Source organism: Xiphophorus hellerii, chromosome 12 (genome assembly GCF_003331165.1).
Source record: "Xiphophorus hellerii strain 12219 chromosome 12, Xiphophorus_hellerii-4.1, whole genome shotgun sequence".
In the NCBI taxonomy this organism is placed as follows: domain Eukaryota; kingdom Metazoa; phylum Chordata; class Actinopteri; order Cyprinodontiformes; family Poeciliidae; genus Xiphophorus; species Xiphophorus hellerii.
The window spans coordinates 9,707,118-9,723,262 of NC_045683.1; positions in this window are offsets into that span (position 1 = coordinate 9,707,118).

The following is a 16,145-nucleotide window of genomic DNA, read 5'->3' on the forward strand; positions in this document are numbered from 1 at the left end:
TGCTTCACCAATCATACAATTTAAGCAAAACTAATAATATTTTTATAGAACATCACATAAAATTAAAATGAGATGATTAAATACTAAATACTGTCAGAGCTGCAGGTTTCTTGGCTCTTTTTTTGCACATTGATGATTGAATATAATGAAATGTATGATCTAATTTGTGTTTATTTCTTTGTATATTCTTGTATGTGTGGATAACGTCAAAGTCTTGTGTGAATTTCACATCATTATAAGTATTTGAATCTATTTAGAGCAAAAAACTTATATTGGCATCTTTAATACTTACTTAACAAAGTATATGTGAGTCTCTGTAAATTTGTAATAAAGCAAATTTGATATATGGTTAGAAAATAGAATACAGTTTATCGCAGCAAGAGGAAGTTTTCAATATAATAAATGCAATGTCTTTATTTAAAGTAGCTTTTACATACTTGACATAAAAAAGCTGCATGACTTTTGTTTGGTATTTTGAAAAAAACAATGCATACCACATGACAGATCAGAGCAAAACCACCGGATGTGGTGCTAGCAGCAACAAATATCAAGAGAATAGTTCAGCAACTCATTTTACTGCACATACTGAATGAAAGTCTGTTGTAAATGATGTGAGTTGATAAAACAGTGCAGAACGTACAACATTTACAACCTTTCATCTTGTGTTTTGCATTGTTTTAACAGACAGACGTGCCACCATTGAAGATAATTGTTGCCTCCTAAAGGACTCCAGCCTGTGATGGAGTCAGCAAGTAGACAGACACACTCTTCCTGAACCAATATGGGGTTTAACATTTTTGCAGCGTTTGGGCACAGTTACTGCTTATAGCACCGAAACCTTTGCTCCCTCACCCAGTCACTTCAGTAGCAGCTAGAGCAAACAGCTGTCTGTTTGCGAAGCCTTCCTGGCACTACAGAATCAACACAGGAGGAAGTGACACCATTGGTCTGTGTGGGAATGTTTAATGCAGCAGGAGGAGTACAGGATCTGAGCACAGGATGTGCTTCATTTGATATGGAATGAGTCAGAGTAAATAGGGAAAACTCAAAAACTTTCTTAAAGTTTCTTTATGCACAGAGAGTGAAATAATTATGAATATAATTAATCTTGTAATAAATCCTCCAGAGGTAAAAATGAAAGAAAATGTTATTTCTGACTTTGACAGTCAGCCGGGGATGTCCCATCACGGGTGAGATAAGTGCCATAGTTTGCTTTCAGGGAAGTTGCAAACTATATTTATGTTGCACTCAAGTTACGTTCAACCCACAGTGGGATAGATGTGTGACAACAAGAAAAATAATATTTCTGCTGAGGGATTTTTTCTAATGAGTCTCACATCGCTCTTTTCATAAGCTGACACAATAAAAAAAAAAACACTGCAGCAAAATGTGTTGGATGTGATCAGTTAAATACTGTATAAAACTATCTTCTGTGCATTTGAAATGCAAATTATGTTCAAACTGTTTCTCAACACTCACTAGCAGGAAGGCCCCATGAGCTGACAGTGTTGCACCATGTTTTAGCCTACAGAGCACAGAGTTGTAAGTCCTTAATGAAAATCCTCTTACAACAAGATTTGCTTGCATGGGTGTAACAACACAATGCAATTACAAACAATTACTACTCACTGAATACAGCTCAGAGCAAAGAGATTAAAGTACTCTTTTCATATGAAGGTCTTTGCTGTCCTGAGAGGTTTCTGCATGATTTTGGGACAACTTAGAAATCATCTGAAGTGAGACATTTCTCTGGAATGAACCTTGTCAAACCTTTTTTCTCTAATGCAATAGATCCAAATGAATGTCTCTTAAGGAGGTTCCAAACAGCATCGTACTGATGTACTAGTTTATGTGTCTGAGTCGTCTTAAAGGGTTGGGGGATTATGTTCAGAATTGGGGATTATGTTGTTTTGAGTGTTCTGGTTGCAAATCACAAAAATGGGACTTGCTAATTGTTTTCATTCTTTCTACTATTACCAATGCAGGCTGATAACAATATGTTTTTCATACAACAATATGTACCCTGTTGATTTATTCAGATATAAATCATCAAACGTGCTCATTTATTTCAACCCACAGGCCTTAGAGGAAGACCCTGTGCACAACTACACCTCTTGTCTGCCAGACTGCTCAGGCTATATTTAAAAACTCACACACGAATGCAAAGAGAAACAGACTCATAAATACAGACGCGGGGGTCCACCCTGGAGCTCAATGTTGCTCTCTGTGATTAAGGTGGGTGGAACCCCAAAAAAACCCACCAAGAAGCACCTCAGGTCAAACGGCCTTTTTCCTCCAGATGTGCGCCGCATAATAGATTATAGTGTTACAGACTAAAACCAAAAAGCTGACTTTGGTTCACTTGTTTCAAAGAACACGTAGCATCGTTGTCTCTCAAGAGCTTCTTTGATGTTTAACCTCAAGTTCAGATTTGCCGCCTTGGATATAAAATGTATTAAAAGTTTTAGAAATTAGCCGATTACTTGCACTTCTGACACTTTCCGTCTATCTTTAATGTCTGATCGTTCAGATCACCACCAAAAGTGCTTATTACCACTGGTTTCGCAACTTCCTGAAGTTGCAACACCAAGTTTTGCGTAAGTTTTCAGTAACCTACTGAAAAAAAGCTCCAGCAGGGTGTGACGTCCGAGATCCAGCCTTCTAGGCAAATCAAAGGCAGCACAAGGTGGATAGACAGTGCTGGGAGAAAAATATTTGCACCTTTTGTATTTGATATCAGACAAAGATAACCAGAGTGAATACCAAAAGCAGTTGAAATGATGATATCATTTATTAAGAGAAAAATAATGATTAACTTAAGTACACTTGATAATAGTGGATCTTTGTTGTTAGGAATAAATGGCTTAAATCCACAAATATTTGAGAACCCCCTTTAAAATTCCTATAGCTGCCTATTTTAACAGTTCAAACACAAAACACTGCCTTCCTTATTCCTGCCGTTGGGGCTTCAGCCAATCAGTGTCAAGAAAAAATAAATGCTCTCCCGGATTATCTGTTTTGCAAATGCTAGAATATAGTATAGAACCACCGTGTTTCTGTATTTCAACTTCCCAAGCTGCATTTACTTATTTTCTGTAGATAATTTGAAGTTAGTGTTCCACAGAAAAATTAGTGAATATATAAATCAATTGATACTGCACTGTGAAGACATGGATCCACTGTATACAGCTGGATAATTAATGAAAGTACATCAACATGTCCACATTTGTGTGGCTTAAAAATACAAAAATAAAGATTTTAGAGTTAAGTCCGACCGAGATGCAGTGGAGTTACCCGAAACAGTCTATAAATCCCTCCATTGTGGCTGAAATAAAATAATTCACAACTGAAGAATGAGAAAACTTAGTGAGATGTAAATGTTGTTACTTTTCTTCTTTAAATATTCATGTTTTGTTGTATCAGTTGTCGTTTTTGTGGGAAAGACATGGTTTATACAGTGAAGGTAAGACATGCAGGGTAAACAGTAACACCCATGTGTGCTCGTCAGGGTGGGCGTTCCAGTAAACAATGTTTATGGAGAAAATCCTGGGTGAACAAAAGGGGTGAGCAGGGTCACACCCTGGGACAGCAGCCAGCTGCAGAAGGCTGTTTGTGGACGTATTTACCTTCTTCCCATCACATTAGAAGCCCTTTCTCTCTTTTGGTGCTGCTACTCCTGCATTCATGCTGCTTTATGTGTCATTCCCTCTTTGTCAGACCTATGCTGTTGCATTCTTACTAAATGTTTAGCTGCGTTACTACTGTGAGCTGTTTGATACGTCTGCCAGCAGCTGGCTCCGTATCTGAGCGTGTGTGGAAGCAAACGCAAAGAAAACATGAGTGCAGCTTTGCATGTACAAGAGGAGAAAAAAATAGAAAAAATGTCAAAGATCACTCTTTTCTTTGCTACATCACTAAAAAAAAAAAAGAACACATTGACTAAATCTTCTAAAACATGATCTGTGATTTGATATTTGTATGTAATTATCTTAAGAGTCCCTGCAGACATGTTTGTCCACTCAGATGAGCTATTCTTTGTAGGAACCAAGCTGACACTGCAGTCTTTTTGTCCTGCTGTCACCACATTGCCAGACGAACAATAATCCTGTTTACCACTGTGCTGCACAGCTTACACTCTACTGTTATCAAACAGTAGAGTGTAAAATTATCTCAGTGAGACAGAGCTTTTCACACATACCAACAAGGTTATAACTGCATGCTTGCCTTTTTTCCCAGCTTTTCTTTGCTGTATAATCTAAAATACGTTCTGCCGTGTTAAACTGAAATCATGAAATATGTATCACATCATCTCATGTGTGCATTTAAGAGCCAGGGGGAAGACTGCGTCTTTGCTAGGACAGCTCAGACTGGCTTCATAATGATGCAACTTCGATCTGTTGCAACACAGATGCAACAAGGCAACTGTCCAGCCTGCAAAGTGATGAAATCTGCATTAATCTTACACTTACTATAACCGTCTTTTTCTGTCATGACTTCCGTTTTTCCTAGCAGCTTTCAGCTCAGTGAAGCGTGGTTTACAAACAGACCATACAACAAGAATTCTGAAAACATGACAATACTTTTGACTTGATTTACTCCGTGAAGTCCTGCTTGGTTGGCGTCTGACCGTACAGAAGTCAAGGGTGACACCGCCACCTGCTGTGTGTAACCGCACATTACATCGCCTCTGGAATTTTAGAGTTTCAAACTAGAACAAAATGTTTCGTCGTGTGTGTTTAACAAACTGAGCTTATGACCCTGTAGATTTTTTTCCCTTTCTGAATTTTATTTTTATGCTCTTTCTCTCTATGTTTACCCAAATGGCTCAAAGGTTGTCTATTTTGATTAATTTAAGCTGATCATGTTTTCATGTTTTTCTCATAGTAAAAACCAACATTATTAATTCTAATAATTATTACCTATTTAGTTGTACATAATTTTATTATTGTAGTCATCTAAAAAAAAACTAAAGCTCTGCTGAAGTTTGCAAAACAGAGTATGGTGGGCAGGTCAATGCAAAATATTGTAATCCCGTCAGTATCAATATTACTAACATAATAAGATTGATACTTCAGTTTCAGATTCCCTCAAGAGATTTTACTCTATTTTGAGTTTCTCACCTCTTCCATTGGAAAAAAAAATTGCTTTGCTTTGCTCCCAAATTATTATTTTTTGCCCTTTTTTTTTTTTTTAGAAAACAACACAGACAATTTTGGGGCTTTTTGTGTGTTTCTGTTTATCATCTAAATATCATTAAAGTATTTTTATAAACTTTCTTTGAATTCTGTCCAAGGTTTTAACAAAACATTTCAAACATAATCCCCCAAAACACCCAAAGATCAGGAGTTTGTTGATCTGCCATACTTAAGTGGGAAGAGTGATATACTGTATTTACTTTGTATTGCATTAATACCAAAATATTGAGTATCACACACCTCTACTATATGGTATGTGCAATGACAAAAATTTTGTCATGGCCAAAGTTTTTTAAGAAAAAGAAATCTAAATAATTTTTGGAATAAGCTGTCTGTCCTTTAGAGGTTATGAATCAATTTGGGCATCGCTCCAAACTGGTGAAGTGTTTCTTAAGTCTGGTTTCTAAGATCAAGTCTGAACGTTTAGTGATTCCTTGTGTCTGTGTCTGCAAGGGTGTGTTTACGAATGTACAAACAGTATACGCAACATCGGCAGACATCAAAAAGTGAGTCCCACAGAGACGAAGGCGGCTCAAACAGCAGGACGATCAGTCTCCAGACATGGTGAACCACATTTCTCTCTCCCTGACCAAATTCTCCCATCATTTCTCTCTCTGTCTTTTCATTCTGACTGCCACCCGACAGTGTGGTAGCACATGGGGCAGATTGTTGTACTGCATGTCAGTGTATCCTCTCACGCAAGGCCGGTATGAGTGATGTGCAGAGTGGCTTTTCATTTGGGGATTTGGATGTTTAGGATTTGGCTCTGTGACGCATCGTTTCCCTTCACCGGAGAGACGATCTGACCAGGCAGACAACAGGACACAGCAGCTAAGAGCTGGCAATTTAGCCCACAAAATGTCATAATTTTCCACAATTTGATCATTTTTCATATGAAGAGAGGAACTGCATCTTTCATTACTGCAAAACATGTCAACATGTGTTAAATCTATACTTTTGTTTGGGTCAGAAAACTAAACAAAATAAATCTTGAGCAACATTTATTTGTGTTGCGTTTTCATCCAAGAAATGTATTTTGTTCTTTTGTCCGCAACAAAAAAAAACTTTTAAGTGAAGAAAAACTATTATGTAAATTTTATTTTGGTTTCGTGTAGGTGTGCAAGTTCAGGTAACATTAATAGTTAATCCAGTTTGTAGCATAACTATTCATACCCTCTGAACTTTTCCAATACTTGTCACAGTAAAATGGGAAACTTGTGTCTGCCATTTCAATCCAAAAAAACACATAAATGTGAAAATGATTTTAGAGAGAAAATGGTTTTGTAGTTTCTCAGTTTTTTAGTTTTTCAGTAGTGATAAGTTTGATGTGACACTAAAAGAATAATACTAATAATACCATTAATGTTATTATATACCACTAATAGTTTTTAAATCTATTGTCATTGGAAATTATTTGTTTTTTGTTTTACATTATTCTCTACAAACTTCAACATCCCATAGAAGAAAATGTGTCTATCCTATTTGCAAAGGTTCCATGTTTCCTTTATTTGAAAACATTGCAGTAGAAGTAAAATGGTTGTTGACACATAACAAAATTTCTGTATTAATATCAAAAGCAACTGTTTTTTTTTGTTTTGTTTTGTTTTGTTTTTCAAAAGCTCTCATAATATTTGCAGCCCTAAATGAGTTTTATTTTTCCTGGAATGAAGGAAAAGATACTTGTTTTTGAATTGTGAAGGTTGCAGTTCCTTCTCGTTTATTTCTAATCAGACAAGACTCTGAAATGTATTTTCGACATCATATTCTGTTTACTCCAACTGGTTCTTACTGTGTTTTAGAAAGTGTGCAAATTTCTTCCATCCATCCCGTCAGAGAACATGTTCACGCCTGTGTGTGTGTATCAACCTCATATCCCCCCTCGTGTCTCAGAACAGTTTATCAGCGCTGAGGCTGAAGCGGCTTTGAATTCTCCAAACCCCTAACCCCTGGGAACATACCTGTTCCTGCAAGCCTCAAATGTGCAGGTGCCCCATTTCAAAAGACTACACACCTCCTCTCCGTTTTCCTCCTTTACCTGCCTCGTTTTCTACCTCCCCCTTCTTACGGCTGCAACTCTACACTAAGACTGAACCACAGCACTATTGAAATATCTCCTCCAGTCTGGTCTGCACTTCAAAGTAGACTTTCCCCCTCCATCCAGATCCGAGGGGGGCCGTCCGAGCAGGAAAATGTCCCAGTCCCTGAAGCGCTGGGACTTCAAAGTCTGTTGCGTTTATTTAGGAGCTGTTTGAAAATCAGAGAACACCAGGACATTTGATGCTGCTGTTTAGCCACGGTACAGTTGATACTGGAGGTTAAATTGTTTCACTAAAACTTTGATCAGATAAAATGCATTCTAATAGCGCCTGGTTTGGCTGTGAACACAAAAGCACTTTTTTCATCCAGGAAACTCAAAGCAAAGACTGTATTTTATTTTTTGGGGGGGGGGTTTTTACTTTGAACTTTCTAATACATTAATTAATTTTAAATTATTAGTTAATTACTAGTTTTACCCCATAAAAAACTCCATTGCTCAGCCATTATCCAGTTTTAAACAGATATTTAGTAGCTTTCTATAAGCTAGAAATGTCACAGTAATGAGCCATTGTCACATTTATTTGGTTGCAATGTAAAAGGTTTGCTTAAACTACAATGAATGGGCCTGAATACAAAGACTGAAACACGGTAACCGCCTATCTGATGTGATTTGATTATAAGCAGGTCAAATTTAGCATAAGCTTTAGATTCAATAAAATCAGTAGCTGTTGTTTCACTGCATTGGTATGTGAAGAAATAGCCTCGGTTTAACACTGTAACAGCCCAATCAGTGAAAACAGGAGAGTAATGTTGCCTCATGGTGGAGAGCTTTAGGTTCCTGTGGCTCATCTTGAAACGATTCAAATGTAAGATGTAAAATGACTGATACGTTTTACTGTAACAAGTAGTAAACTGTAACTGATTACATATATATCAGTCACATATGTAATAACCACATCCTGTACGGAACAACAATATAGTGCTGCAAAAAATACAATAATTTTATTAAAAGATTTTCCACAAAAGTAGAACTAAATACATAAACAAACTAAATAAATATACAATTGGAAAACAGCTTATGTTTTCCAATTATATATTTATAATTGGAAAAGTTTTCCAATTTATAATTGGAAAACTTTTTAAAAATACAAAGAATATTAAAATCTGCTAAAACAAATCTGCTATATTTAAATAAAGGGGATGAAAATAAAAAAGCTATTTATATCAGTAAACAAAACTACAAAAAGCCAATAATAATTATGAAATATAGGAAAATATAAGGAAAAAAATATAAAACTAAATTGAATATATTAATTATTCAGTATCTTAAGCAAAGTATACTGCATAAATAGAACTAAAAAAAGTTTTTTTTTTAAATGACAAAAATATTAATCCATTTATTGTAGTTCCAGGTCCAGATAGGGGCTACATGGTGTCACAGTAGAACTTTTGCCTTGCAGCAAGAAGGTTGTGGGTTTGAATCCCAGCCTGCAGTCTTTCTGCATGGAGTTTGAATATTCTCCCTGTGCATGTATGTTTCTCTCCTGGTATTCCAGTTTCATCCAAAGTCCAAAACATGACTGACAATTAATTGTTTTTTTTCTAAAGCTTCCACTTTGTCATGATTTCCAAAATGTCAGTTGCTGAATATTTATTTTCATGGTATTTATAATAACTCTCCATCCTTATAAAAGCTCATTTGCTGTGGTGGGCACTCCATATGAATACTCTACCATTGTTACTGTGAAATGACTCCTCCTCATCCCTTCCTGTATGCTGGTATTTCTCCCCCCTCTGCCCTCTAAACATATAATTTGCTGTAGATCACACCAGGAGAATTTCCCACTGCGGTTGGTCCGCTGACATCATTGCAACCATGCAAAAGTACTGAGCTGGCTGGAGTCAGTGGTTGTCCTCATCCAGTGTCGTTGTGAGGAAAGCATCTCCAATAATCGGACGTTAGGGAGGCCCCTAATTGCTTTATGTAATAATGTGCCGTCGTGATCTTCTGGGAGCAATGAATGTTGGAACACCCGGATACCTCATCGTCTCTATTCTTCATTAAAGCACAAACGTCAGTGCTGTGCAGGCAACAAAGGGCCGATTTACTGAGGCTGCTTGAAGGACACATTCAAATGCTCTCACTGGGTTTATTATTAGAAACTTGTAAGCTTCTGTTTACTTTACATGTACCTTCCCCAATGGAAGATAAATTCCCTAGCATTTTATACCAATTAGAAGAAAACATCTGAAAGGACTACACAAAGTAAAACAGGCAGCCAAACACAAAATGTTCAACTTTTCCACTGTTGGTCAAATTACAACTGAAAACTTTAAAATTGTCTTGCTGGGATATTATGCAATAAACTAAAGCCTAGTTGCACACAACTGAGAAGCGAAAGGAAAATATGAAAAATAAAATATACAAACCTGAAAAGTGTGGAGCGCATTTTTATTCAGACCCTTTTACTGTTAGGGTGCATTCATACCAGAGGTGGGGACTCGAGTCACATGACTTGGACTCGAGTCAGACTCGAGTCGTTAAAATCACGACTTGAGACTTGACTTGAAAAAATGCTCAAAGACTCGGACTTGACTTTGACTTTCATGCCATTGACTTGGGACTTGACTCGACTTGAAGCTGTTTACTTGAAAAGACTTGATATTTTTTACTCAAAGTCTTAAAATTTAAAACACATTATTTATAAAGTGGCGTCATTAATTAATTTCACTCATTCCGTATCAATATGCGCAGACCGTCACTATGTTTTTCCTCTCTCCTTATGTATGTATGTGTACGTAGCTGCAGCACAACCAATCAAATTAACAGGATTTGGACGTTTAAAAAAACGCGGCAAAGCTACAGAGCTCAGGGAACGAAATACGAAATAACTGCTCGAATATGCTTCCGCGAGTAATTTCTTTTGGCTATGTAGGTTATGAACTTTCGACTAAAAAACGAACTGCAACTTGTAAAACATGCAAGAAGAGAATATCGGATGGAGATGCCACGACGTCCAACTTTGTCCGGCATTTGAAGCTTCACAAAGATCGGTAGGTGGGACTTTTCTTTTGCTGTAAGATAGTTGACTATAGCTAACTTCGTGTTAGCATGTGTACTCCGGGTTAAATTGGTGATGATTTACCATAAATCCGGTCCTTCAAATGCCTCCACAAATAATGTGCACCGTGTTAGCTCAGGAAGCCGGTGGATAGTGAGCGGGGCTCCGGAACAGAAAGCAGATTCTGGACCTGAACACAGGGAACAGAGTCTCTCTGTCCCATCATGATGATGAGCCGGGTCTAGTATCATCTAAGGATGGTTGGTGTATTTGAAGACATCTACGTTGGGAAATTATATTGACAATATATTGTTTACTGCAGTCAGTGCATTAAGTCAACTGTTTTTGACTTAATGCACTGACCGGCGTGACTGTCACATGTCGCACAGAACCCATTTCCAAGTAGTATAGCTTTGCTGGGAAAAAAAAAAAAAAAAAGACCAAATACAGTGACTGTCCCAAATAAATTTTGTGTTTAGAATATCTGTCCCATATTTATGAAGGACTGAAACTAACATACTTAGAAATAAAAGCAGAAAAATAAATACACCAGACCTTCCTGAGTTTACTTGTGATAACTTCATTTATACTTATTTCATTTTTTTGAAAACTATGATTGTTGTAGTGTTGATGTTTATTTATGAATAGAAGGAGTAAACTGAAGTCAAATGTAATTCATGAAAGGCTGTAATTTATTTTCTGACATCTGTTTACTTCTGACAGATTTGAAGAATACCAGATGAATAAGAGGATCACAAATGAACCTCAAATACATATTTTAAAAAGAACAAATGGTCTAATATTTGAATTTTATGTATAATTGCAAATTATTAAAAATAAATAAATAAAAACGACTCGAAATGACTTGAAATTAAAGGTTCCTGACTTGAGACTTGACTCGACTTTTGCCTGTCTTTACTTGAGACTTGACTCGGACTTGAGGACAGAGACTTGAGACTTACTTGAGACTTGCAACACAGTGACTTGGTCACACCTCTGATTCATACCCTGTTCAGTTCGCTTTAATCTTTGTTCAGCAATGATCTATTTGTGGCACATAGATAATAGATTAAATCAAAACCAACAATCACTGTACACACCCAGAAAAAAACACCACAAAGTGTCTCAGCATTATCATAATCAGGGTTTCCCCCAGTGTAATATAAGCCTGGCGGCCCATCATGCCAGGGTAAGCGTTGCTTGTTTATATTTTTAGGAAAATAATAAAAATAAAAAATAAAAATCGCTTAATTTATTCTATTTTTTTTAAGCTGGATTGCAAGCGTCTTTGTTGCTCTGAGCATTTTACTAGCAGAGCAGATTTATCCCTAAAGGATATAGGTTTATAATAGATAGATTTAGAGTTTACGCATTTAAAACCGGCAGCGCGCGGACCAATAACACCGCTGGCGCCTCTGCGCTTTGCCTCGCGCGCTGCCGCTGCTTTACCTCACTTTACCTCAGTGGGATCGCACGTGCCTCCTTTCACTCAAACTGGACACAGGCTGACGTGTACGGATATTTACATCAACTTCCTGTGAGGAATTATGTTTCTTTGGAGAACTCAAGGTAAGAGTTTAAACCCCGCCACGTTAGCTCTGGATGCTCAGCTCTTCGTGATCTGCAGGAATAACTTCTAGTCGTAAACTTAGAGGTGCGCGTTGAGATTTATCTTTGTGAAAAAAGAAATATATGCGATGTTTACATCTCAACACGTTGCCCAGCGTGTGACTCTTTCTTCCCTGTAAAGTTTATGTCTGTGGTCCCGGCTGGCCAGAGCATTAGTGGTTTACGAACCAGCACTAACCTCATCATGCAGGTTCAGCCCGCTGAGGAGCTTTCGCTCTCCTCGTACTCGCTTCACGCTGGTTTTATGTTATTTTATTATTAGTAGTAGCATTTTTCCAGTTACATGATGCATCAAACTAGTCACCAATTGAGAAACCAGAAACAATACATTTTGTCATCATCGAAATCATTAATACACATCCGATATATTGGTCAATGTTCCATGTTGGTCAATGTTACTAAAAACTACTCTAAACAAGCTATTTTAGAGGGAAATATGTTGTTTATATTTTTCTTTAGCCACTTGAATTTCAGCATGATGGCCATTTTTCAGGATAATTTTTTTTTATGTGTTTAGTGGTTTGAAAAACCTGTGGGGGCGCTGCATCAAGAACTACTGAAGGCAATGACACGAAAACCTCTGAAGACGAAACTGAGCAAAACTTCCTTCTTCACTAAATGTAAACAAAAATGGAGGCCTCAGAATTTAGTGGTTGTAGAATTTCTTTTTGTCTTTGGAGGAGATTTAGAAATCAATAGTTATAGATTATAGACTTTATCTTTTACTTTTTCATGTTGTTTACATCTATTTATTACACATTTTCTTTCCCTCTCTCTTTTTCCACTATGCAAAAGAAAATAAAATGTTTGTGGAATTAAAGGTGGCCCACCTCCTCACCCAGGAAGCATTTATATCTGAAATACAGGTTGAGAAAGAGAAAAGTAAGGCCCTCCAAGAAGAACTGGGCGAACTCCAGACTTCCTACGAGGAGCTGCGCTCTAAGTATGAAGCCGACGTTGCTCTGGTGTTTCACGTTTCATACGAGGAGCTAAAAAGTAGGTATGAAACAGACATTATGGAATTACAGCAGCAGCCATACTGCCTGTAAACAGGGTTGCTGTGGAGTCTGGAAAAGTCTGGAAGAGAACAGAACATATATTGAAGTATTTCCCAGGGATTGGGTTGGGTTGGAAAATGAAACTGGATCTTTATTTGTAGACTTATTCTCTATCCCTATCCCAACATCCATCCATCCGTCTGTTCATTCATTCGTTCATTCATTCATCTGTTCATTCATTCATTCATCCCTGTAGAGCTTCTGTGTTTTTGCATTCAGTATTCAAAGCATGATCAGAATTATTTGCTATAAATTAATAATCAATTTGTCCAAATATAAGCCAATAAAAGCTAATGAACTTGAACAATTTGAGTCTGGGAAGCTTTACCTAAAACCCTGTTAGCAACTTTAATTTTTTAGATAATCTATTATCCCGTTATACCTTTGTAATAAAAGGAAATGTTTTTTTTAGTATTAATAGCATTTTATGACAATCTCTTTTCTGAATTTACCTAAGTGCAAATACTATGCAAACCTCCACCCACTGGTTTGATTTCTTTTCAAACAGCACAAACAATTCACAACACAGATGTGTTATAAATTCTCAAGCTTAACCTTACAGACTTCTGCATTTTGGACAAATCTACACATTAGTGCTCTGCAGTCAACCATTCTTCATCATCATGTTCTGTCAGCCTGAATCAGTAGCTAATTCTTTCAGGCTAATCTGAGTTTAGACATGATGTGGAGATCCACAGCTGCTCTAAATTCAAGATTTCAACAATTCAATAATTCAAATACTCACTAAAGCTCTCCACTTTAAATAATCTTGAAAGTAAAGTAAAGTTTGCACTAATTTGCAAACTTGCAGCCACCAGCAGAGGGCAAACTTGCTATGAAGAATTTCCTCCTCAGATGTGAGTAATTGGATCAGTAACTTGACCTAATGCAGGGTGTGGCACATCAATCAGCTGAGAATGTCAATCTAATTCATTTGCATCAATGAATCGTCAAATGTTCTGCTTTCAAAATCTCATTGGTTATGTATTTATTCATTTGTGGTCACGGCCTGTGTGCATTTCATAAGTGTGTGTGTGTGTGTTGGTGTGTTTGGGGGTGTTTGTGACAGAGGAGTGCCACAAAGCAGCTCTGTGACATGTGGTGTGGATCAGGATTCATAGAACTAAGTGACTTCTGATGCAATCTCTAAATTATTCTGAAGGCGTTGAAGAACTTTTCAAATTCTGGCTTTGAACTGTTTTTCTCCTTTTTTCTTTCATTCTTTTCTTGAGTCCAAACACATGTTGACCAGCTATCTTCCAGAGGCGGCAGCATTCTTGACCTAAAAAGTCCTAACAGTTGGTTTTCATAATCGCACTGCCACACAGCTGACGGCAAGATGAAAACTTGTTTTCTGCGTTTTCTTTTTGAACATAAATCATTGCAAAGACCGCATTTGTTTTGAAGTTTTTTCCCAGTTCACCAGTTTTATGTGTTATTATTCTTTAATTAATGCAAAAAAACATGTATGTTAAGTGGAAAGACAGCACATGTGGAGTATCATCACCACTTTCACAGCCCAATTGCTTTCTGTGGCCATCAAAAAAACAATACACTTATTTTTCAGAGACATAATGAAGTCTCACAGACAGCGTAAAAAAGGCACCAGGCAGGAGATGCTCAGCAGGAACTATTCATAATAGAAGCTGCACAATGAAGGCTTTATCTTCAGTAGCAAATAACAGAACCTGATTATGCAGGAAAAAAAGAAAGTGCATGATGATTGCTATGTTTTTAAACTAGAAAGTTAACTCACTTTTTGTAAGAAATTGGACTAATCCAAAATTGCAGCCAATTTTGACACTTTGATCAAGCAACTTTCTCCAGATGGATGTGACTTCACCTTTAAACAAAAATCTAAATTTATCTTTGGTCAGGCTTTCAGACTTGTCTAGCTGCTTTGTTGAGTCCAATTTTAACAATTTGTTAGAAGTTAAAACAAATTAAGTGCCATTAATTTAGCTGATGAAATACTAAAAACATCCAAAGAAGAAAATAAAAGTCAGCCTGGGTAGTTTTTTTGTCTTAGCAACATGGCTCTCCACCCAGGGTGGCATTTTTGTCATGGATGGGTACCTGCAATCTTGATTCACAGTTTCAGGCTTTTTAGCTCATGATATCACAAAGCCTACACATTTAATGATACCTAATTCACAATCAGACAGCTAAAACATGGATTGGATTGTTTCACAATGGGAAGTTTATAAGACCTTTGTTGTGTTTGTGGAAACTGAATTACTAGAGAGAAGTTTTTAATGTTGTTTTAGGATTAATGGATTGCACAGAAAACCAAAACTTAACCTTAATTTTACTCATTAAACAGGATATATCTGCCAGGTGTGCATAGCCTTTGTGTTTTTCTTTGAGAACAAGACCTTTGTTTTGAAAGACTTCTTGTTTAAGTTGTCCCTGAAAATAGACGCTTTTGGCTGCTTTGAACGTCCTCCATTAGTAAAATGTTTTCTGCACATAGAAATGACTGAATTCATATTCTTTTTAGACATTTTTAAACTGTTATCCGTAAGCTGCTACAATGATTTTTCTAAAAGGCTCAGACAGTTCTTTCAATTCTTAGTTGTTCTGAAGTGTGTTGAAGTGAGAGGAGCACACCAAACTAAATATCTGACGTGTAAACATAAAAACACTTCCTTGAAAATGCTGAGTAAAAATGTTCTCTCCAACAGATATGAAACACTATTTTGGATTTTAGCCATTGTAAGTGGCAAAAATGTTAAGGTACACTTTTTTATTTCTTATAGCAATTTCACCCATTCCAAAAGACAGACATGAAATCCAAAAAATACATTTTAGAAACACTTTTTCTAAAAAAAAATTGTTAATACTTGTTGACAGAAACATTTAAAATGTTTATTATTATTATTATTATTATTATTATTATTATTATTATTTGCATGTCTAAAATGTTTGGAAAAACAGTTCTAAACTTGTCACAAAATGTACCTAACGGGATTAAATTGGTCATAGTTCATCCTCCAATTTGTGCAGACAAATAAAAAAAATCCAATGTAATTTTATTAATCGCATAATTTTTTCCAACAAGCACAAATTTCATAGCCAGTTGCTGAGCAAACATGAATGTGATAAAAAAAAAAATTAGCCCGGGTAAATCATGAAACGTCCTGAGGAGGGTAGTGTTTGTTTTA